Source organism: Mustela nigripes, chromosome 7, assembly GCF_022355385.1.
Source record: "Mustela nigripes isolate SB6536 chromosome 7, MUSNIG.SB6536, whole genome shotgun sequence".
NCBI classification, from domain to species: domain Eukaryota; kingdom Metazoa; phylum Chordata; class Mammalia; order Carnivora; family Mustelidae; genus Mustela; species Mustela nigripes.
In genome coordinates this window covers 57,279,704-57,304,248 of record NC_081563.1, presented here as the reverse complement: position 1 = coordinate 57,304,248, position 24,545 = coordinate 57,279,704, and the positions used below count along the sequence as shown (strand labels likewise).

The 24,545-nt window shown below is 44.3% G+C and overlaps 1 pseudogene; it reads right to left on the bottom strand.

The window, feature by feature from the left end:
* Window positions 1-8,285: 8,285 nt before the first annotated feature.
* On the bottom strand, window positions 8,286-17,760 carry LOC132022351 (small ribosomal subunit protein eS25-like; annotated as a pseudogene).
* Between the last annotated feature and the right edge of the window lie 6,785 nt (window positions 17,761-24,545).

Sequence of the window (24,545 nt, the reverse complement as noted above, 5' to 3'; positions counted from 1 at the left end):
GAGGTTCACAGTGATAAAATAGGACAAGTGGAATAATATACTCTAATAAAAGTTATGTAAATATGGTCTCTCCCCCCGCCCCCCCCATAGCTTACTGTGCTGTCCTCACCCTTCTTGTGGTGATGGCAGATGATAAACTGCCTATGGGTGAGGTGAAGCGAAAGGGATGGCGTGAGCACCTTGTGTAGCGCTAGCCTGTGTGTCGGAAGGAGAATCATCTGCTTCCTAACCACAGCTGACAGCAGTAACTGGAACCAACACCACAGATAAGGGGAGAGGACTGAAGATCAAATTTCAAAGAAGTTTAGTGCCTGTTATGGGACCTTTTCAGGATCTGCCTCCGACCTGTACCTCTCTTCTGCTCTGGGGGCTATTTCAATGACAATGTCAAAGTTGCCAGACCCTAAAACATCCTGTGTAAACATGAGATGTAAATGAAGCCTTTGAGACCTGGGCACCAAAAGCGGCCCATTGTGTTTGTTGTTTTCCAGAACTCCCTGGAGGCTGGGGCAGGGTCTGTGTTCCAGGTACTGGCTAGAAAGGGAGCTCAGTGGGGAGCTGGGATACTTTCTAAGAAGCGCACAAGCCTGAGGAATCTTGGTTAACTTCCTCCTGTGAGCTTGCGTATCTCCTTTCCGCCTCCTTAACCTCTGTTGAGAGATTAGCAGTCAAACCTGTCTGACCACTCCTGCGAAGGAGACCGACCTCAAACCATGATTTGCCTTTTGCAACTCTGACACCCAGATAGGTTGTACTATTCCTCACAATCACATCAAAAGTTAGATGACCAAGAGGCTCAAGATTATGTCTTCCCAGGTCTATTCTCGGTACACTTGCCACGCTAGACCACTTGGCATCTCAACAAGGGTCCTTCGAGGGATCAAGGTTAGGGGCTCTGTGTATGGAGTGAGACAGATCAGAGTTCGAATCCCAGCTCCACCTCTCACCGGTGGAACGTTTATTTCATGACCTGTTAAAACTTCAGACCCTGCCCCTGTAAATGTAGGGATGAAATGAGATGATCTCTTTAAAGGCTGAGCACAGGGCCTGGCAGAGAGTAATGCCTTCAAAGACCTTAGCTGTTTATGTTCTTTCTTTTAAGATTGTATCTATTTATCTGACAGAGACAGACACAGCGAGAGAGAACACAAGCAGGAAGAGTGGGAGAGGGAGAAGCAGGCTTTCTGCTGAGCAGGGGACTCGACAACAGACTGACAATGTGGGACTCAATCCCAGGATCTCAGGATCATGACCTGAGCTAAAGACAGACGCCTAACTGACCCACCCAGGCACCCCTGTTTATATTCTTTCTTACAAGTAATTCAAAGAAGTGTATTTTAGGATTTTAGGGAGCAGAACCTGAATCATTTTTTAGCTCTACCTCTTGGCTTTCTTACCTCCTTCGGAAGCTGAGTGGGACTGCCCTTCACATCTGTCCCTCTGCAAAAGCTAAGTCTGTGCAGCGTATGAGGGTCCGGAGGTCAATACTTAGCAATGACACCTGGATGGAGAGGAGATGGGTCCTTGATGTACCTTTAAATCCAATGGGGGGGGGGGGGAGATGTGTATTCACCAAGAAAAGAAAAATTGGCTCTGCGACAGCTATGTGCCCCCACTGAGTGGGTGAAGGATGAATTAGTGGAGCCACATTCCACACACAAGTCCTCGCACCGAAGATCAACTCGTTTGTAGGGAACTGGCTGGTTTACTCCGTGGATCCAATGGGGCAGAACCTCACTCCTTGCTTACACCTCCCAAGAAGGATGGGGGCCTGGCTCTCTCCAGCCCAGGGACCCAGGAGGAGCCTGTTAAAGAAAAAGCAAAAACACTCAGGGACGCTTGTTAAAAGTGGTAAGGCAGACTTTATTCAGGATGACTGCCGTGGGGTTGCACAGTAGGGGGAATTGGGCTCAACTCAGAAGCCAGTGTGGCCAAGTGGGAATTTGTAGCCAAGGAGGGGGTGGGGTCAGTGGGTGGAAAATTACCAAGAGGAAACATAGCGGATAAAAGGATATCTGGCTAACCCCGGGTCCTAAAATTCTTGCTGAAGGCAGGCCAGGGAGACAGACATCACTTGGGGGCAGCGGAATATGAAGAATCTGAGGGAGGTGAACAGATATTGCAGGGGTTGGGGGATGGGGTGCGTTTCTGGTCAAACCAACTTAGCAGCGGTTTTATTAAAACAGGTTTTTACAAGGAAGTGGACAGTCTACAAGGTTCAGGAGGCTGACTGAAGTTTGGTCCAGCAAAGAGTCTCTGTCAAGGCGATAGGGCTTAGGGCTGACGCTCCGCAGTGCCAGCCAGCGAAGGGGGCTTCCTGCGGGACTCTAACCTTTGTCCCTGAAGGAGGTCACCGCAGCAGAAAGAATTCAGACAGGGTTACAAACACTCAGATCTGAGTGGGGGAGAAGCAGCATCCTGTGCAGTAAGGAGTCCTTGTCTTACTGAGAGAATTTGCAGTTCCGGAGGAAAGGAAACCCAGGGAAGAGAGCAATCACGTCTTGGCTAAAGGAGATAGGTATCTTGCATCTAAATGTAAGCAGCTAGGAATGTCAAATTGGATTTTCTTAAGGAGGCTAAAGGCACTATTACCTCCTTTGTTATACAACCATCTAGGGGAAGAGGTGGCACTTTTAATCACCCCCCACAGTCTTTCCAGAGATAGTGGTGTCTGCCCAGAAAGGCCAAATACCCAGGCTCAGGTGTGCTGAAAAGACAGGCTCAGGGAGGCTGCCTTGCATCTCTGCTTGCTGGGGCTTGCCTCTTAACAGTGGGACAGAACCCCACCTGGCTCCTACTAATCACATTTTTATTATGGAAGAGATGAGTGGTAAACTCTAGTTATAAGTTGATTCGGGAGAGAACCCAGGATGGAGGGGTCCCAGCTTAACTCTTTCCTGACCAGCATAAGTTCCGCAGAACGGATGCAAAGATCCTAACCTGTCCTCCTCTTCTCTGTGCATTACTCAGAAGTCTACAAAACTGGATTATTTTTAGCCTTTGAGGCGAGGTGGATCCACCCCTCTACTCGCCCATTCCTTTGAAATGGGGAGTCCTTATTGCTCCCGGCCTGGCTAGGGGGCCTGGCTCTCTCCCGCCCCGCGCCCTCTTGGTGGAAAGCAAGCTCAGAGCTGCCCCACCAGCAGGGAGTCGCACCGCACGAGGGCAGGAGTGCAGAGGCGCAGGTGACCTGGGGACGGTAGGAAGGGTGTAGAGGAACTGAAGAACCTCGGCTATTAGTAGTCATGATTTAAGTAGTGAGTCCCTTTGCTCATTCGCGCCGATAGGCGGGATCCTGGAGAGCAGCCAGAGGGGAGACTGAGAGATGGGTGGCAGCAGGGCGTTATTTCCAAGGAAGGACTGATTCCTCGGGTAAGTACAGGAATATGCTTTTTGTGATTAAAAAAATGCACACTGTCGCACCACAGTTTTCGTTACTTAGGAAGGAAGTGTGTGTGTGTGTGTGTGTGTGTGTGTTTTAATTACCGAGAAATATTTAGACACAGGAAAGAATGCAGAGTACATTGTAATTCACAGGTATGAACTCCTAACACCCCAAATTAACATTTAGCCCTGTTGAATTTTATTTAATTTTAAGAAATAAAACTTTTTACAAATATCATTTGAATCCATCGTGTGCTTGCTCCCCATTTCTCTACCCCATTTGAGGGCCTGTGCATCTTTCATTCCATCATAAGAAGTTTCAAAGCAGAGAAACAAAAAGTGTAAATTCACTATGACCACTGAGACATTCCTTTAACTTCTCCCTCTTTTTCAGGTCAGCTGCATCATTATCAGTTCCAGCAAAATGTGTCTCTGCTACCAGAAATTGCAATACAACCTCCAAAGTCATAGATTATTGGTTCTGGAATGAGTCTGAAACGGCCTTAACCATTACCATTGAGAAAGCTAAGGCCCCAACAGGTGTGATGTCTGTGTGGTGACACTGTGGAGACTCAGGTGTGGAGTCTGGGAAGGAGGAACCCCAGCACCCTCAACTTAGACCCTAACATAGGAGAGGGGCTCTGTAAACACTTGTTGCATGATTGCCTCTGTTAATGAACAGATGAGCCATTAAATCCTCCCCACAGTGCATGTATGGTTCATGCCCATATTTCCGCCTAATCAATGGAAATCTGTTAGGGATTTATCCAGTTACTTAATATAATGAACGAATGTTTCACAAAACTTCCTAACTATAGAAAAGTCTGCTTGGGATCTTTAAAGATTTATTTATTTATTTGACAGATCACAAGTAGGCAGAGAGAGAGGAAGCAGGCTCCCTGCTGAGCAGAGCCCGATGTGGGACTCGATCCCAGGACCCCGAGATCATGACCTGAGCTGAAGGCAGAGGCTTAACCCACAGAGCCACCCAGGTGTCCTGCTTGGGATCTTTGAAACACTTCAGTGGAACAGTAGGTTTTCATTAATATGTTTGAGAAAGTGTTAGCTAGGAGAATTATACGCACATATAGATGCGTGTGCACGTGCCTAAAGAAAGGAATTAGAACCTGCAATCCAACAGTGTTTAGCACAGTCCAATAAAATGCCCAGAAGCTAGTTGCCCTGGGATGGTACATCCGATTTATTTATTGGCTGTCTACTATGAGCCAGGAAATGAAGAATAGGTACATCACAGCCCTACAGGAGCACGGGAGAGTGAACACACATCTTTCAGCTGGAGTGGCATTTATGAGCTTACTGGCTTGGCTGAAGGGCACCGTTGGTAGCTGCAGGAGAGAGATTTAAAAACTCCTAGAGATGCCAGTTTATTGGTTGGGACTCAAAACCAAACAGGGTCACAAACCCAAACTCTAACCCAGCTGAGATGGCTCCCCAGAATTCTCAAGGGATGGCATCAATTTCCCCCCAGGAATCCAGGCTGGGCAGAGGTCCAGGGTGGTGGAGTGCAGGGCAGAGAGCTATCAAGACCACCTGGGGAGGGGCCTGATACCATGATTCTTGGATGGATATAGATCTTTATAATAAGATCTAATGCTGAATGGGTGTCAGGAGCTGCCTTACTTGTTGAGTCATTGTAACACTTTAACAGGCACTCTTAAATCCTCTTGTAGAGATGAGGTAACTGAGGCTCAGAAAGCTTAAGTAACTCCTCCAAGTTCTCACAGAAGGAAGTAGCAGAGCTGAAGCTCTTTCCCAGGCTGGGGATTCCATGGATCTTATCTATTTTTTTTAATTGAGGTGTAATTTATCTACAGTAAAATTCGCCCTTTCTAGTGGTGTACCATTCTATGAGCACTGACAAATGCATACAGCTGTAGGACCACCACCACATGAGTATACATAGCCGTTCCATCCTCAAAAATTCCCTTGTGCCTCTTTATAGTCAATCCCCTCCTTCCATTTACCAGCAGTCCTGGGCACCCAGGGATCTGTTTTCTGATTTGCCTTTCCCAGAATGACCTATAAATGGAATCATGTAGCTTTTTGAGACTGGCTCCTTTCACTTAGCAAAATGCATTTGAGATTTCTTCTTCTGTTGCTGCATCCATCTATTGTTTGTTCCTTTTAACTGACGAGCCCTATTACATTGTATGGATGTACCACAGTTCACTCCCATTCACTAATCCCAAGGGCATTTGGGTGGTGCCCAGTCTGGGGCAATTATGAATAAGTATGCATAAACCTTTGTGTACAGGTATTTGTGTGAACTAAAGTCTTCATTTCTCTTGGGTAAATATTGAGGAATGGGCTTATACAGCTCATGCTCCTAACCAGACTCCAAAGTGCTCAGCAGCTGGCCGTTCAGAGGCGCTCACAGGCCCTCCTTAGGGGGTGAGGCCATGAAGGGGAAAAAATAAATAAATATATATATATAAAACATATATATATATATATATATATATATATATATATATATATTCAAGTCACAACTTTTCAGAAAACTCAGAATTGTTTTTGTTCTACTCTTCACATTTTTTAATATAGAAAAAAATGATGTTATAATCCTAACAGTCTTAAGCTTAAAACATAATTTTTAAAATGTGACAGTTCTAAAAATTAGACACTACTCTTTTTACGACCTGTAATCTTGTCATAATAAATAAAACTCAGCCTTTCCCTCTGAGGTTGTGGACATTACTAGGTGTTTTCTGTGGCACTTTGAAAGCAATTTCACTTAGATTGGCACGCGAACAGGAGAAGGTGCAAGGGAGGTTTTTCCTTCCCTCCTCTTTAGAAGTTGGCTCTTTTCTCTCACGTTTATTTGAACTCTGATCCCATTCTCCTCCACTAACATCATCTGCTTTGGGAGAAGGAGATAGGTTCTCAAATGGATGCCTCCTTGCTATATTTGGTTAAAACCTCTCTATCAAGTCGAGGGTACTTAGATGGCAGCTAAGCCACGTTACCTCACCTTGTGTCCTAAGGCGTGCATGTGAGCAGTGTGTGAATTCTCCCACTTCCAATGAAACTGTTCTTCCCGTTTTTACATGGTGAGTCACTGGCTCTCCCACAAGATGGGTTTTAGTGAATTGACAAAATGAAATAGGACTTAGTGAAAAAAATTCACCTGCCATGCCTCTCTCATGTAGGAAGTAAAGATCCTTTTTTCCTTCTCTGGGCTGGATGTACCTGAAAACCTCTCTCAGAGTTAAGGCTTGACTGGGTCCCAAAGTCAACATAAGCATACTCAAAGATCAAGAAAACCCTCACTGCTGTCTTCTGTTGGGCTCATTTTCAGAAGCCGAGTATGGTATCTTTTAAAGTTTCTGAGTGCTTGAGCCTGTGTTCTCCTGAAAGCAGGGCCTGACAGGAATGCTTCTGTGAGAGTCATCTTATTTGAGAGTGAAAGAGGCAAGGGGGAAGAGCCAATAAAAGGCTGTGTTACTGAACTGGCCACCTTCCGAGAAGCTTTATGAAATGCATCTCAGGGACATTGGGAGGGGAGGAAGAGGAAATGGGGAAGCATCTATAATTCTGCTCTTGGCCCCTAGTGAGTGAGGGCAGCCCCATGGGCACCCATACCCTTGCATTGGCCTGGTCTGCGGCAGAGTGCGGACAAAGCCATGGATATGATCCCCACATGGGTCCATTGGCTACTCAGTGTCATTTCAGCAACTGCTGGTGTTCGCTGGGTGTCAGACTGTTGCTGAGTAAACGGCAAAGCTCTCTGGAAACTCCTAGGACCTGGATCCAGCCTTTGTGTTCCTATAGCCATGGCTGTGAAACTCTAGTTGCCCCATGTGAGCTGGCAAGAACTCTGGCTCTAGAATTTCTATTTGGAAGAGGCCTGGGGCAGGCGGACGGGTGATGGTTGTAGGTCCCCTACCTAGATGGTAGGTCTTGAAGCTGTGTTTGCAGAGTTAGTTTGGGGTTGATTGAAAAATAGTGGGGGCTCTTAGCTCTGGACATAGACTCTGGACCCTCACCAAGAGTGAGGTCCTTTTGAGCCAGTTCTGCCCGTGGTAGCCTATAGTCTTCAAGGCTCTCCATACCTGACCTCTACCAAATTGTGCAGAGTGTTCGGCTGGGCTCTTTCAGTTTCTCCTGTGTCCCAATCTGGCCTGCCCACTCCCTCACTGGGGAGAAGTTGAAGGTGATCAAAGCAGCAGTCCTCTCCCACAACAGGAGCTGTAAATGAGATCTCAGTTGCCAAGCCTTCAGGGAAAGATCTTCAATCCCCCAAATCTGTGACTCCTGGCCTCTAGGCGGTGTGATCCAAGCACAACAGAGAGCTGGCAGTTATGCAGTGTCCTCTGGTGCCAAGTTTTCAGAGCAGGAGCCATGGCGGTCACAGTTGCTCAATCAGCCCTCAGACCTGAAGGAAGGGTGACCCTTTTAGTATGTGATTTGTATTCTTTTATGCTATCTTAGCTTGAAAAGCAGCTGGAAATGACCATGTATCTGTAATCCTCAGCAGTTGTCTCTTAGACCTTGGTTTTTCTCCTGGTAAACATTACCTTTTCCCTTTGACTGGGAGGAGGGGGTAAGGCAGAATGATGAAGCAAATTGTCTGGAATCCCCTTGCTTTGTGGCTTTGCTCACATGTCTTTGCCCTGTTATTCTCCCTCCTTGTCCTGGCTTCCAGCCATCTAGTACCTGTCCTTGAAGCCCCGCCTCCTCCCAACTGTCTGTCTGCTCCAGCCCCGAGAGCTCATCTTTGAAAACCTAGCCCATTTTTGTTCAGCATCCTTGGCTATGCATCACTTCTGCCTGATGGCAGTTCTAGTCTTGTAATTTATCTTTTCAGCTACTTCTGTCTTACCTCACCCCCAGCTCCTTGAATTTGCTTTATTTATTTTTGATTTAATGAAGTTTTTTTTTCAAAACGTACCATTGGTGGGGCCTGTGTATGCATCTGCACCAGCAGCTGGGGCCTCTCCATCCTTGGTGTTTCTGGTGTAAATGACTTGAGCTCTGTGCCTTGAGACTGGTTCAGTGAATCCTTTACTAAGGAGTTCCTGAAGGGCTCCCCTGGCCAGGGAACTCCGAATCTTTGTGTCTAAGAGACAACAGCTGGGATTATAAGCTTATAGTTGGGAACTTCCTTACAGAGTTTGGCATATGTCACTTTGTCAAACAAGACCAGGTCATTGAGCTTGTCCTGAACTTTGCCTTTGGACCACTTCTTCTTTTTGGCCTTGGCCCCAGATTTGTTCACTGGGTCTTTGTCTTTCTTGGGCGACTTTCCAGGATCTTTTTTCTTGTTGTCCCTGCAGCATAGTGAAGCTCAGAGAGCAGCTGCTCTCATTGCCAGCTCACTAAGATGTCGGACAAAAAAGCTCCTTGAATTTACTTTACATTTCTCTGTAGCCTGTACAGGATCTTATCCAGTATCTAGGGCACAGTAAGAATCAATAAATCCTTCTCAAATCAATAGAAAAAAGACTCATGAAGATCTATCTCCACTGGGTCTTAAATACATTCAAGAAATTAGGTGATCTTGAGCCCTATCTCTAGCATCCAATTCGTTAGCACTTTGTACCAATTCTTATCAGCTTGCTTGCTAGCATCTTTGTTTCTTCTGCAAACATTTGTTGAATACCACTGCTAATGGCAGTCATTAATGGTATAGGCTAAGGAGAGAGGCCACCTTAGTTCAAATCCCAGGTCTTCCTTCTAGGCTACATGGCCCTGGACAAGTGACTTAAGCTCTCTGAGTTTCATTTTCCTAGTTTTTAAAATGGGAATAATAATCTCTATTATTAATAATAGAGGTCATTAATAATAATGATCATTAATAATAATAATAATAATAATGGCGATCATTAATAATAATGATCTCTATTGAGTTGAAGTAATGTATATAAAACATTTGGCAAGGGGGCGCCTGGGTGGCTCAGTGGGTTAAAACATTTGGCAGGGACCAAATGGTGAGTGCTGAGGGGAATAAGATTTGGTACCTGTCTGTGGGGAAGCTCATTACCCAACAGAGAAATGCAGGCTAATGCAACTGTGTATCTTGAGTGCCCAGGAACCAACCTGGAGACACAGATTTGAGTCCAAGTAGTTTGTTTGGGAAGAGATGTCAGGAAGCCCAGGGATGGGAGTGGGGAAGGAAGACATAGTCCACAATACTTTAGTGAGCAGGTTACCACTATGGGCAACTGGGGCTCAGTCCTGCTGGAACCTCTGGGAGATAGCAGGAAACAAAACTCAGTTATCCCCCTTCCTCCCACAGGCAAGAAATTTGGAGCACTTTTCACCATCACCTGGTACTCCTTGCTTGAGGGTTGCTTCCAAAGGTTGATTTCTCCTGCACTTCCACACAAAACTCTCAGGCCAAGAATGAAAGGTGCCTACAGAAGACAGCCTGGGGACGGGGTCAGAGTTTCCATTGGACAACGTGTGGGGACTGTCGGTGGGGTACGGATCATGAAAACACTTGCTATGAGTGATATGAGCTGGTGGAGAAACACAGTCACCCTTAAATTGGTCTAAGGCGAGAATTTAGCTGTGGGGCAAATGCCTCTGAAGAGAACTCCTGCCTATACAAGAGATGTGCTGTGATGGATGGCTCTCAAATCCTAGCCTGTGCCCTGCCCTTGCACACCTGAAGGAAGGCTCTGGAAATGCAGAGACTGCTGCCCAAGGTCTTGGCGAGAAAGACTCCTGGATAACTGTCTCACTAGGAGTCTGCAGCCCTGCGGTGTTAGCAGTATACAGAAGGGGCAGGACAGAGCAAGCTCCTGGATTCAAAGAGGCTAGTGCTGCTTCACACACCTCCTACTTTTTAAACCTGACAGAGGAAAAGGGGACAGATGTACAAAAAGCACAGCAAATTCGGGGAAAAAGATGTTGCAGTTTTGCTTTATATGTTCTGCATTACATTCTATCTCCTCTCTGCCACAATTGTCTCCAGAACTATGATCAGAAAAAAAAAAAAAAAAAAACCCAGCAAGGAAAAAAAACCCCAAACAAACACGCTTGCAAAGCAGAGCTGGAGAGAATTCAAGAAATATTCCTTATTCCACAGGCAATTGTAGAGGGTCCCTTGGGAGCTCACAGCAAGGTTGGCTCAAATGCATAGCCCAGACTAGGAGGTACAAGACAGGGTGAGGTACTCCTCGCCATCCCATGTTCCCATATTTTAGCCCTCGTGGTCCTTTTAAAGCTGTAATAGTGGGGGCATCTAGGTGGCTCATTCAGTTAAGCATCTGCCTTCAGCTCAGGTCATGATCCGAGAATCTTGGGATCAAGCCCCACTTTGGGTTCCCCACGCAGCAGAGAGTCTGCTTCCTCTCCCTCTGGCCCGGTCCTGACCCCTGCTCTGCTCTCTCTCTCTTGCTCACTCTCTCTCAAATAAATAAATAAATAAATAAGTAAAATTCTTCCCCTGCCCCCCAAAAAAGCTGTAGTAGTAATTTGATGCCAGCAGTTTTAATTTTTTATATTCACCGTTTTCTCTTTCAGAGCATAAGTGGGGTGAGTAGGGTGCCCCCCCCCCCAAATTCATGTCCAGCCAGGACCTCAGAATGTGACCATATTTGGAATTAGGGTCTTTGCAGATGTAATTAGTTAAGATGAGGTCATATGGAATTAGGGTAGGCCCTAAATCCAGTATGACTGGTGTCCTAAAATAAGAAGGGAATTTGGACAGAGACACAGATATGCAGGGAAGACGACCACGGGTAGACAGAGGCAGGAATCCTAGAGGTGGGCTGCAAGCCCTGCTGACACCTTGATTGCTGACTGGTAGCCTCTGGAACTATGACACGATATATTTCTGTTGTTTTAAGCCACCTGGTTTGTGTCACTTGATAAGGCAGCCCTAGGAAACTGAAGTAGACTATAGACTGTAAGCCACCTGAGGGCAGGGATAATGTCTTACCTATTTGAGCCTCCCTGCAGATTTAATTCAAATCATGTTGGCTGGCTCAAGATGTTAAAGGGAGTTTCTTGAAGAGTATACATTACTAGAAGATATGGTTCCTTTCCATCCTGGCTGCTGTCACGGCTGTAGAAATGTCACAGCCGATCAGATGGGGAGAGAGGACCCAGGGGTTTGGGGGTGCTGGTCAGTTGCCTCTTGGGAGGACTGGACAGTACTAGGAAAGGAAACAGTGAAGAGGGAGTTGAAAGTGAGCCAAGACTTCTTTCATGTGCTCCTCAGTTTGGGCTAGAGCTGGCCTGGTTTCAGAGCCCTCACATCTAATTGTATGCATTCAGAAACGCTCAGACACTCTTTCTGAGAGTGGGGCAAATCCTCAGGAATCTGAGGTCCTGACCGTGGATTCCTCCAGCTGGACTCCAGAGGACTGGGTATCACCAGGGGTGGGGAAAAGGGGATGGTGGTTTGGAGTGGAAGTCAACTTTCGCAAATAGCCCATTGTTCTCTTTCATCCTTCTGTGAAAGAGGATCAGAAGTTCACTGCATGGCTCTAAGGAAGTTTCTGGCAGCTCTTTTTAATAGCAAGATTTTGGAAATGACCCAAGTGTCTGACAATGGATGATTGGTTACATAAAGTATGGTTTAGCCAGACACTGGAATTCTATTCAGCCATTAAAACTGATGTAATGGATGACGGTTTATTGACATGATAAGACGATATCATATCTAGAAAACACACATATACATAGATAATACTTTACGCATGTGACAAATGTATGACATAGGTATGCAGCATAGGAAAAGATTCATAAGGAAAGATTCATAAGGGTTTAACAGGAGCTTTCTCTTGCTGGTAAGATTGTAGATGATTTTCTTCTCAGCAATGGGCACGTATTTATAATATAAAACTAAAGTTGTTTTCCATGTTATTGTATATTTATTTAAATAGTTTATTTATTTCAGAGAGAGCAAGCACAAGCATCAGTGGGGGAGAAGCAGAGGGAGAAGAAACCTCCCCACTGATCAGGGAGCCTGACACAAGACTTGAACCCAGGACCCTGAGATCATGATCTGAGCTGAAGGCAGACTTTTAACTGACTGAGCCCTCCAGGCACACCTGTTTTTGGTTTTAAAAAATGTTCCTTTTTTTTTTTTTTTTAAAGATTTTATTTATTTGAGAGAGAGTGAGAGAGAGAGAGCGCACACGCAATCTCAAGCAGGGGGAGAGGAAGAGGGAGACAGAGGGGAAAAGCAGGCTCCCCAATGAGCAGGAAGCCGGATGTGGGGCTCAATCCCAGAACCTGAGATCATGACCTGGGCCCAAGGCAGATGCTTAACCAACTGAGCCACCCAGGTGCCCCTAAAAAATGTTCCTACAATGTTCTAGAGCTTGAGCCATGAGCTTCCTCCTTCTTTCTCCTTCATCAGAACTTACTTTTCTGCATTTTTTTTTTTTTTTTTTTTGCACACTTTGGTTTCTCTCTCTCAATGAGTCAACAGAGTCATGACAGCAGCACAGAGAAAAACTCATTACTAGAGCAGACAGGCAGTGTTGCTGCAGCTTCTGGCATCCCCTTGGGAATCACCTCTTTGGTACTGAGATCAGCTGAGATCACCTGTGATGGTCCTTCCACCATGTGCCAGAGAGTATAGGCTTCCCTGACTTCAACTCCCTAAGACCACTCAACATTGTGTCAACCTCACATTCCCTCTGCTAAATCTTGTCCTGCTTGAAATCCCAAACCTCATATCATGTCTCTAAATATTGATTTAAAAGAGTTATAATGTCTTATTCCAGTGTAACTCAGCCAGCATTTATTTTACTGCTGACTTGGTGCCAGGCCTGGTCACCGAGAAAAGGGTGTATGCTTGAGAAGGGACTGTGGCTGATAGAAGGGACACCTAGGACCCATTAGGTGTTTGACACTTTGCCGAAGACTTTACATATATCCTTTCAATGTGACTGATTTAATAACCCTTTGGGGTTATTAAGTGGTGCAGATGAAATCAAGGTTTGGCAAGTGCTCAGTAATTATTTAAATAGCAAGAAAGAAATTTAAATCCAGTTCTGTCTGATTCTTCTATTACTACTACTTTAAATACTACTACTACTACTACTTTACAATGACCTTATGACCACTGTTACTACTGCTGCTGCTGCTACTGCTACTTTACTCCACCACTACTTACTCTTACTACTACTACTACTACTACTACTACCACCATTACTACTACTTTATTCTTACTACTGCTGCTACTACAGCTATAACTACTGTTACTACTTCTGTTACCACCACTGCCACCACCACCACGACTACTACTGTTACCACTACCACTCCTCCTCCTCTAGATCCCTTACAGTGCAAAGTAGTTTCCATTACGCAGTGCTCAGTTAACAATATGTTATAGTTTACTTAACTATTCTTTATTTTGGACTAGGTACTTTGAAGTATTTCCACTATTATAATAAGACACTGTTATCAAATATACAGAGCTTGTGCTGACCTTTAAAACAGGTTTTACAGGGGCACCTGGGTGGCTCAGTGGGTTGGGCCTCTGCCTTTGGCTCGGTTCATGATCTCAGGGTCCTGGGATTGAGTCCTGCATCGGGCTCTCTGCTCAGCAGGGACCCTGCTTCCTCCTCTCTCTATCTCTCTCTCTCTCTGACTACTTGTGATCTCTCTCTGTCAAATAAATAAATAAATAAAATCTTTAAAAAAAAAGGTTTTACAAATTCATATACATTATGTGTGTGAGAAAAAAGACCAGAAGAAAATACAATAAACATTTGACAACAAATACATATAGGGAGTGGGTTTGAGCATGGGAAGCTGAGGGAAAATAACTTTTACTTTGAAAAAAGTAGACTTTAATTTTAGAGCAGTTTTAGATTAACAAGAAAACTGCAGGGAAGGTGCAGAGATTTCCCATATATCCCCAATCCCTCTCCCCTCTAGGCTCCTCTACTATCAACATCTCCCACCAGAGAGCTACATTTGTTACAGTCAATGAACTCACATTGGAAGGATATCTTGGTTGCTTCCAAGTTTTGGCAAGGACATCTTGGTTTGCTTCCAAGTTTTGAATAAAGCTGCTATAAACATCCATCTGCAGGTTTTGTGTGGACATGTTTTCAACTCATTTGGGTAAATACCAAGGAGCACAATTGCTGGGTTGTATGGTAAGAGTATAGTTTTGTAGGGAGCTGCCAAACTGTCTTCCAAAGTTTTTGCATTTTGCATTCCTACCAGCAACAAATGAGAGTTTCCATTGCTCCAGATCACTGCCAGCATTTGGTGCTGTTAGCATTTTGGATCTGACCATTCTAATAGGTGTGTAGTGGTATCTCATTACTGTTTTGGTTTGCATTTCCCTAATGATATATGCTTATTTTCCACTGAGGTGTCTATTCAGGTCTTTTTTCCCATTTTTAAGTCAGGTTGTTCATTTTCTTATTGTTGAATTGTAAAAGTTCTTTGCATATTTTGAATAGTCTTTTATTAGGTATGACTTTCACAAAATTTTTCTCCCACTCTGTGGCTTATCTTCTCATTTTCTTGAGCATTTTCACTTTACACATTTAATTTTTTTTTTTTTTTTTGGAGAGAGTATGCACACTCATATGCCTGGGTTGGGGTAAAGGGCAGGGGGCAGCTGGAGAGGCAAAGGGAAAGGGAGAGGGAGAATCTCAAGCAGGCTTCATGGCCAGTTTAGAGCCCAACATGGGGCTCTCTATCTCATGACCCTGTGATCACAACCTAAGCTGGAATCCAGAGTAAGACACTTTACCAACTGAGCCACCCAGGCACTTCTGCATATTTCATTTTGCTTAACTTTTCCCCCCAAAGGGTGTGCAGTGTTTTCTGTGATGAAAAAAATTTTTAAACATTGCCTTCCAATGCATTCAGAAGCAAACAAATAAGCTAGGATTTATCAACAATACAACTGCTTTTAGAAGGATTCCTGGGGGACGCCTGGGTGGCTCGGTGGGTTAAGCCGCTGCCTTAGGCTCAGGTCGTGATCTCGGGGTCCTGGGATCGAGTGCTGCATCGGGCTCTCTGCTTGGCGAGGAGCCTGCTTCCTCCTCTCTCTCTCTCTGCCTGCCTCTCTGCCTACTTGTAATCTCTCTCTGTCAAATAAATAAATAAAATCTTAAAAAAAAAAAAAAAAAAGAGGGATTCCTGGGAAAAGTAAAACATTTTCCCTAACCAGAGAGCCAGCATTCTGCCTTGGCCCTGTGAGGAGAAAGAAGCAAGCATGGTGACTATCTCCCACTGGAGGTAATGAGTTTTTTAACAGCTTGTGTGTGGTTATTACTGTGTCATGTATTTCAGAGTTTAATGACTATATTATGCATTTATATGTCTGATAGGGGATTGGATAAACAGGAGAGTCTCTGCCTCCCTGAAAAGAAATCCAAATAAATTGGATTCCCTTTGGCTAAAGGAAGAACCTGGAACCAGCAGCATCAGCCAAAGAGAGCAGAGAAAGGTTTAGAAAGAGAGCATATTGGAGGCAGAAAAAGACTTTCAGCAGAGGTTAGACTTTTTTTTGGCTTATGAATTTCTGTGGTCCTTGTAGGAGGAGGCTCCATATTTATGGTCAAAGGCATTGGGTCTCAGACCATCCCTCCTATAAACTGACTGTGGGACTTAAACAAAGTGCTAAGTTTTTGAGCCATAGTTTCCTTATTTTGAAAAATTCAGATGGTAACAACATTAATTATCTCACAGGGTTGTTACAGGAATGAAACGATGCTTCACTTTCAAAGTGCTTTGTAAAGAATGAGGTGCTTGTTCTAACATGTGATCCAAGCATTCCTTGATTATTTAGACAGACTGTTTGAATGTCTACTATGTGCCAAGCCCTGGGCATGCAAGGGGCATTAATGCCTGGTGCTTACCCTCAAGAACCTGTCAGGCAACATGAAAGGTTAGATATGTGAAGAACCATCCCAAAACTTTTGTACTGAAACTTACACCATATAACTTGCTCCTCAAAAATATAGGGGTCACCTGTGTTGTTAATTGTTGCAAGAATGTTCTTTCTCAAATTTCTTTGTAGACTGTGGACTCCTTGAGGGTAGGACCATGGCTTTTACCTCCACAGCAACTTATATAGTACTGAGTGAATAACATTTAGACCATGTATGAAGGGATTTCCCTGGACTAGGCTTTATGCTAATACCTTTGAGATATATATTTAGATGTATCTAATGTATCTTTAAAACAATTTTAAGAGGTAAGTAATACTACAATTTCAACTTTACAATGAGGAAATGGAGGCAAGAGCAGTTAAATAACTTGCATGAGTTGTCTCAGCTGTTGGGTTGTAAAGTCAGAATTTGAACCTTGATTTATTGGACTTCACTGCCCATATTCTTAACTGCTTTGGTAGGAGCTCTGGAAATTTGTTGACTGGTTTCTAAAGTCACCTCAGGGCCTGAAACAAAGAACTTCATGTTGAGTTTAGTAGGAAGGATGGAGCAAGGGCTGCCGAGGCGCGTCAGTTGGTTAAGCATCTAGCTCTTGGTTTTGGCTCAGGTAATGATCTCATGGGTCATGAGATGGAGCCCTGTGTTGGGCTCGGCACTCAGTGGGGAGTCTGCTGGAAGATTCTCACCTTCTGTCCCTCCCCTCCCCTCATATAAATTAAAAAATCTTAGAAAAAAAAGGAGGAAGCATGAGGTGAAGTATAAGGAGCTCAGAGAGGTGAGAGATGGACTGTGGGCTCTTGTCATGACCCTGGGGGAACATTCCTATAGTTGGGGACCACATGCATATATATCAATCCTGCTTTATGAGAATGGAGAATGTTTTCTGGCTCCCATTAAGTAGCAACCTATTAGAGATCTTGTGGGTTCCCCACACAAGAACAGCTCAGTAAGTCTGAAGACCCAGTGTGCTAATAAGGTAACATGTAGAGTAGAAGCCAGGAGCCAGTGGATCAGAGTGGGGGTCATCTGGATGCTGCTTATATAGAGACAAAATGATAAAGAGGAGAGGAAAGTAGAAGCCGGAAAGGGGCGATGCTGGGAGGAAAAGTGAGGCCAATTACGGACACATGGAGCCATGCATGGAAAAGTTTGGGTCTTCACGGTTCTTGCTCTTTTAAATGAATGTAATTAGCTAAACCAGTTAGAATCTGGGAAACAGCACCTGGTGAGGGATTGTCAGCAGCAAGGAGAAATGCTACCCGCCTTGGGCCTGAAGCAACAGAGGGACAACAGCAGATACGGGAACCCCTTCAGACCTTTCGCTGCAGGACATCCCCAGGACAGGAGTGGAGGCTTCCGTAGAGGAACAGTCTCTGCCAACCTGCAGCTTGGCAGGAAGGGAATGAGGGGAATAACTCTCCAGCTTCTCTCTTAGAGTCTCTGATTTCCTGCCACTCACAGAGGCTTCACCCAACCAGATGCCAGAGAGCTGGCTCTCATGCTCTTCAGAGCTGGCTCTCATGCTCTTCATAGTGATCAGCAATCTAAACACAGAGCAGAGAAAGATGGACCTGGAGGAGCAAATGGAGAATATCCAGTGCATTTATCCACAGACGCACTTAGAAGTTACTCTAAAAACAACCGAGAGGCTGTCAATAGGGAAGTACCGAATTAACCGCCACACATCCACACTAGGGAACACTATATAGCAGTTGCAAAAATAGCATAGATCAATAAGTATTGATATGGATGGATCACTGAGATATATTGTTGAATGGTGAGGCAAATTGCAGAAAGATGCCTAAAAAAATAACAGTAAAATAAATTAAAAAAAAAAAAAAGAAAGATGCCTAAGGAGGATGGCATGTTTGTGTCACACACACACACACACACACACAATACCATAAGTCTATTAAATACCCCAGCTCTATTGTCTAATATGGTGTGCTGTGTGTATGCATATGTATATGCACCTAAAGTCTGGAATGATAATAGTGGTTAGCATTGGGGAGGTGGGAGGACATCAAACTATTCAAACTGGGGGGTGGGCAGAGAGGACGTCAGTAGTGGTAGACACTGTTCGTTGCCTCACAGCTGCCATTTCCCACCACCCTACCTCACAGTTCTTCCATGCTAATAATTCACATTTTGTTTCGGTATCAAAGGGCAGCATTTGCTCAGGGAAGGAAGGTCCCGGCATTGAATCATGATCTAAGCCAAGTGTAGTTACACCACTCCTGTTTGCCTGTGATTTGCCTACAGGTAGGTATGGGACTTAGTCTGCTGGTGACTTACAGGAAGTATTTCTTGGCCCTAATAACAGAGTGCAGTGGACGAAGAGTTCTGCCTCTCCCCTTCCTGTTTGCCTTGGGTGATATTGTTTGAAAACATGATGCTTGGAAGTATGACAATCATCTTACGACCACGAGAGAAAGGCCAGGAGAACTATAGCGACATCAGTCCAGCATCCTGACGTCGTCTTGCTGTTCCAAGGAGACGGTATTCTACTTCAAGCATCTTGTTACCTGAGACATTAAAATGTCTTTACTACTTAAACCATTGTTAGCCAAGCATTCTGTTACAACTAAATACATCCAAGATAATATAGTAGCTTAATATGAAATAGTTTAAGGATTTTCTCAGGAGAATTTATTCCTGTGTTGCTTGTGTTAATTAAACCTTTTTTGGTAAAGCTACCTCAAGCACTTATCATTCATCTCCAGAATTGACCTGGTTTCCCCTTCTGCGGGCTACGGGAGGCTCTCTTTACCCTTCAGGATCCTTGTTTGCCTCTGACTCTGCACTGTGTGCTGAGCAGTTCTGACTGACAACTCAGGTGGACAAGACCTTGGGAATATATCCCTCCATCCCTCCTGGGGCTGCTCTAGCTCCTCCCTGCCTCAGGCTGGGGAATCTACTCTCTGGGGCTGCCCTTTCCGTAGTATTCTCTGCAGGGGAGGGATGTGCTGCCCCTGGGTAACAGAAGAGGTCTGGGAAGACTGGAGAGATGCAGAGTTGGAGAGGCGGGGAGGTTTAGGCCTAACTGGATGGATTCCCGTGTTCTGCCCCAGGAATGGCCTCTGAGTATTATAAAGAAGCTCCTTCTAGGTTTATCCAGGGAAGTCATGCTGCTCCTGAGATTCCTGAGGATGCTTTTAAACCACCAGTACTCTTTGCTTCTTTTTTTTTTTTTTTTAAGGATTTTATTTATTTATTTGTCAGAGAGCAAGCGAGAGCGAGCGAGAGCGAGCGAGAGCGAGCACAGGCAGACAGAGAGGCAGGCAGAGTCAGAGGGAGAAGCAGGCTCCCTGCGGAGCAAGGAGCCCGATGTGGGACTCGATCCTAGGACGCTGGGATCATGACCTGAGCTGAAGGCAGCTGCTTAACCAACTGAGCCACCCAGGCGTCCCAGTACTCTTTGCTTCTAATAGAGGTCCTATAACCTGGATTTTACCCCCACAGCGATGGGGGCTTGTGAAAATATCTTAAAGAGGAGGCTCAGGTTTGCATTTGTGGAAGGTCACCCTGGAGCCCAAAGACTGTTGAAAGGCCCTTGTGATAGGCTGAGGGAGAGAAGCTAAGGTTTCATTTGGGACCCAGGATGGGGTGCAGGGGAGGGAACTGGTGTGAGTTCCCTCTTCCCTTCACAATGGATGGTGCTCTACAAATGGCAGCAGGGCAAACTTTCTGCTTTCTGCAAAGCAAGGGCAGAAAGATCTTTGGGATGCTATTTCCAGGGGCATTTCAGGGAGCTCTCTCTAATAAGGGTTTCCTTTGTGGCAGTGGGCAGTCAGTCCCACTGAATCTAATCATTTTGCTGAAGCGGGGCCTAGTGGGGGTCGGGGCGGGGGAGAAGAGGACTTCAGTTCTTCCTTTGCCACTTGAACTCGGCAACCCCAGGAGCAGTGGTAGTTTCCTCCGCCCTCTCCACCTGCCCTCTTCCTGTTTGCTCTTTCTTTCCAAAGTTACAGAGAGTTTCTCGCAGGTTTGCAGGACATACACCTATAGTTCAAGACTTTGAAAGGGAAGGAGAGGACAAGTAAAAGCCAAATTTTGCCTCAGATGCCAGCTGCTTTATTATGCATGCTTCCCTCTTTCTCACTGTTTTTTGGAAAGGCTGAAAATAAACCCTTTTGTAATACAGACTTGTAATTCACACTTCCCTGACAAGTTACTCAAACTGCAGCCACAGCTGCTTAAAGAGGGGTTTGACGCAAGCCTCATTCAACAGGGTCTTTCTAATCCAGAACGTTCCAATACAGCTCATCTTGATACTTCCTGGCTAGTCAAGGGGCCTGGGAGGGAATCTGGGAATCCTGGGTCACAACTTAACCACTACTGTCTCCACCACAAATTCAGACTTTTGAAAACTCCTGAGTCCTCAGGGCAGTTGTTCAGCTCACTTTTTCAAGTCATGTCACAGAATCGTTGACGTTTCACTTGGAAGGGTTCATGGAAATTGGTTAACTCATCAACATTATTCTACAGACCAGAAAAATGACTTCCTGGCTTAAAATGACCAAACTGGGGACACCAGGGTGGCTCAGTGGGTTGAGACCCTGCTTTAGGTTCAGGTCATGATCTCAGGGTCCTGGGATCGAGCCCCATGTTGGACTCTCTGCTTAGCAGGGAGCCTGCTTCCCCTCTCTCTCTCCCTGCCTTTCTGCCTAATTGTGATCTCTCTCTGTCAAATGAATAAATAAAATCTTAAAAAAAAAAAAAAAAAAAAAAAAAGAAAAGACCAGACTGCGGGCGCCTGGGTGGCTCAGTTGGTTAAGTGGCTGCCTTTAGCAAGGAGTCCTAAGATCAAGGCCCGCATCTGGCTCCCTACCGGCAGTCTGCTTCTCCCTCTGGCCCTTCCCCCTTTTCTTCTCTCTCTCATTCTCTCTCTCAAATAAATAAAATCTTAAAAAAAAAAAAAAAAAAGACCAGACCGGTTAGCAGAGCTGCGGGGAATATAACCCCAAACTCAGGACTCCCAGTCCATGTGCTTCCCATTAAGCCATACTTTATTAATTTCTTGGATTTTATTTCTCCAATCAAGTTTTTGTTAGGGAAAATTCCAAACATACACAAAGTAGCCCAGTGCAGTAGTCCCCGCGACCAACCATGACTTTGCTTTAGCAATTTCAGTTACTGGGGTCAACTACAGTGGCAAGCAGAGACTTCTGATCAGACTTCTGATCGGAAGGTCCTTAGCAGTAGCTTAATGCTACCTCGGGCGCCTGTGTCATTCACCTCATGCGTCATCACGTCAAGCGTGTCTTTCACTTCACATCTCGTACGTCACCACGTCACGCACATCGTTCACGATACATACGTCACTCACGTCATGACGTCAGCGTGTCCAGCGTCAGACGTCATTCACGTGGGGTCCCACCATCCCATCACGTGGTAACTTTATCATCTCAACATCATCGGAAGCCGAAGGGTGAGTATAGTATAGTGAGATATTTTGAGAAAGAAAGAGACCACACTCACATAACTTTTATTATAATATATTATTATAATTATTCTATTTTATTAGATTTTATTGTTAATTTCTTACTGTGCCTATTTTATAAATTAAGTCTTATAATAGGTGTGTATGACTACGGGTCAGTACTATTTACTGTTTTAGGCATTCACTGGGGACTTGGAACATTTTCCACTGTTTAAGGGGGTCTGGCTATGCATGAATGCCCATCTGCCCCACTACTCGATTTCTATAATTGTCATTGTTCTGACAGGTTTTTTTTTTTTTTTTTAAGATTTTATTTATTTAAGAGAGAGAGAGAGTAGAGAGTGAGCAGGAGGGAAAGGCAAAGGGAGAGGGAGAAGCAGAACAGGGAGCCGGACTGGACTTGGGGCTCATCCCAGGACCCTGGCATCATGACCTGAGCCAAAGATAGATGCTTAACCCTCTGAGCCACCCAGGCGCCCCATTCTGATGTTCTTGCTTGATCTATTCCCAATCTACTCCCTTTGCAACCAGACAGACTTCATACCCCTTTATCTATTAATAGTATCTCCAACAGAAAGCTTTAAAAAATAATATAACTACAGTACTATTATCACACTCACAAAATTAGCAATATTTCTTGGTGTCATAATACCTAACATTTTAATTTCTCTAATTGTCTCAAAAATACATTTTTGTGGTTTAAATCAGGCGCCAAACAAGTCCACATGTTGCATTTGTTGATTTTTTAAAAAGGGGCTTTTAAACTGTATTAGTGCCTCTTTCAGTACACCCCACATGCTCTATTTTGTTGAGAAAGCTGGGTCATCTGTCCTTTAGAGTTTCCCACATTTTGAATTTGGCTGATTGTGTCCTGGGGTATCTTTTAGCATATTTCTTCATCCCATTTCTTGTGAATTGGTACTTATCTGTGGAGCAGTGGTTCTGGACATGGGGGAGATCCCCACCCCCGTTCACGTCAAGGACATTTGGCAATATGTGGAGACTTTTTTGGTTGTCACAACTGGGTGATGCTCTTAGCATCTGGTGGGTAGAGGTCAGGGATATTGCTAAACATAGTATACACATGAGAAAGAACTATGTGTACCAAGATGTGAATTTTGAGAAACCCAGATGAGATACTTGATTAGATTCAAGTTCTTTTCTGTTTTTATTTTTTGGCAAGGATATTTTAGAGGCAGTACTGTGTATTTCCTATTGGACCACAGGAAGACACCATGTCTCATGCTAAGGCTATGTTAAGGTTGATCAGTGGGTTTAATATCCCACTCTTAAACATGAGCAGACAACTAAAATTAGAATTTTATCTGAGAACATGAAGGGATAGAAAAGTTGCTTGAACAGGGGGGTAGGGAGTATTATCAGAAGATGGCATTCCTGGGTGGCTCAGTGGGTTAAAGCCTCTGCCTTTGGCTCAGATCATGATCCTGGGGTCCTGGGATCAAGTCCGACATTGGGCTCTCTGCTCAGTGGGGAGCCTGCTTCCCCCTCTCTTTTTCTCTGCCTGCTTCTCTGCCTACTTGTGACCTCTGTCAAATAAATAAAATCTTAAAAAAAAAAAAGAAAATAGAGAAATTATCTTATTTTTTATGGAGAAGTCATTAGAAAATGCCAAAAACTTTTCAAGAGCTTTATTCATCTCTAACTGATTTTCTTTCACTCCCCCCTTCCCACAATTTTTACAAAAGTTACGTAGGCACATAATTAAAAGAATCACACAATTCTTAATTGCCACAGCAATTAGTTGTCTGCTCATGTTTAAGAGTGGGATGTTAAAAAGCCAGTCAAAAGGTCTGATTTCACAGGTGGGGTTTGTTATGAGACTCATCATTGTAGAGTTATCTGGCTATATTGTTTTTTAGGGATTTTCCCTAAAAACTGTCAGAATGTCAGAATGTTTGTTTTTCTTCTTGGGCCAATAAGATTACCTAGAGAAGAGTTTTCCAGTCCTTTGGCTGGAAGAGAAAGGCCTGGTTGCCAGGATTCCAGGAGCCAAGTGGGGCTAGAGGGCTGTAAGTCTCAACCTTCAGTATGTGGACTTTGCTGTTTGTTTCTCTTTATAATTCCCTTCTTGACTTTTGGGCCTGCTGTTCTCCAGTCCCCAGACCCTCTGTTAACTCCTTCAGAGAGGAAACCTAAGTCTAATGGCAGGGTTATGGAAAACCAGTTGCCTAGGTGTATAGAGCTGCTAGGAACTTAAGGACCAAACTGTTTTATTCAGATATAATTGTCATAATATATATAGCACTTATTTATAATGTACAATTTTATAATTATGTATATACCCATGATATCATCATGACAGTCAAGATAATGAACATATTAACTACTCCTACTCTTTCCTCTTCATCCCCAGAAAACTACTGATGTGCTGTGTGTTACTATAGATCACTTTGCATTTTCTATTCAAATTTTGTATAAATTGAATCATACATTTTGTGCGTGCGCTCTCTCTCTCTCTCTCTCTTTTTGTGGAGAGAGGTTCTGGCTTTTTTCACTCAGTATAATTATTTTGAGATTCGTCCGTGTTGTTGAGCATATCAGTAGTTCATTTCTTTTTATTGCTAAATGGTGTCTCATTGTGTTGACATGCCACAATTTGTTTATTCGTTCACTTGTTGATGAATATTTGGATTGTGTCCGATTTGGGGTTATTACAAATAAAGCTGCTATGCATGTTCGTGTACAAGTTGTTGTGTCAACATAGTTTCTCATTTTTTTTTTTTTAAAGCTTTATTTCTTTTAGAGAGAATGAAACCATAAGAGGGAGGGGCAGAGGGAGAAGAAAAGAGAATTTCAAGCACATTCCTTACGGAGCACAGAGCCCCCACAGAGCTCCATCTCACTTCCCTGAG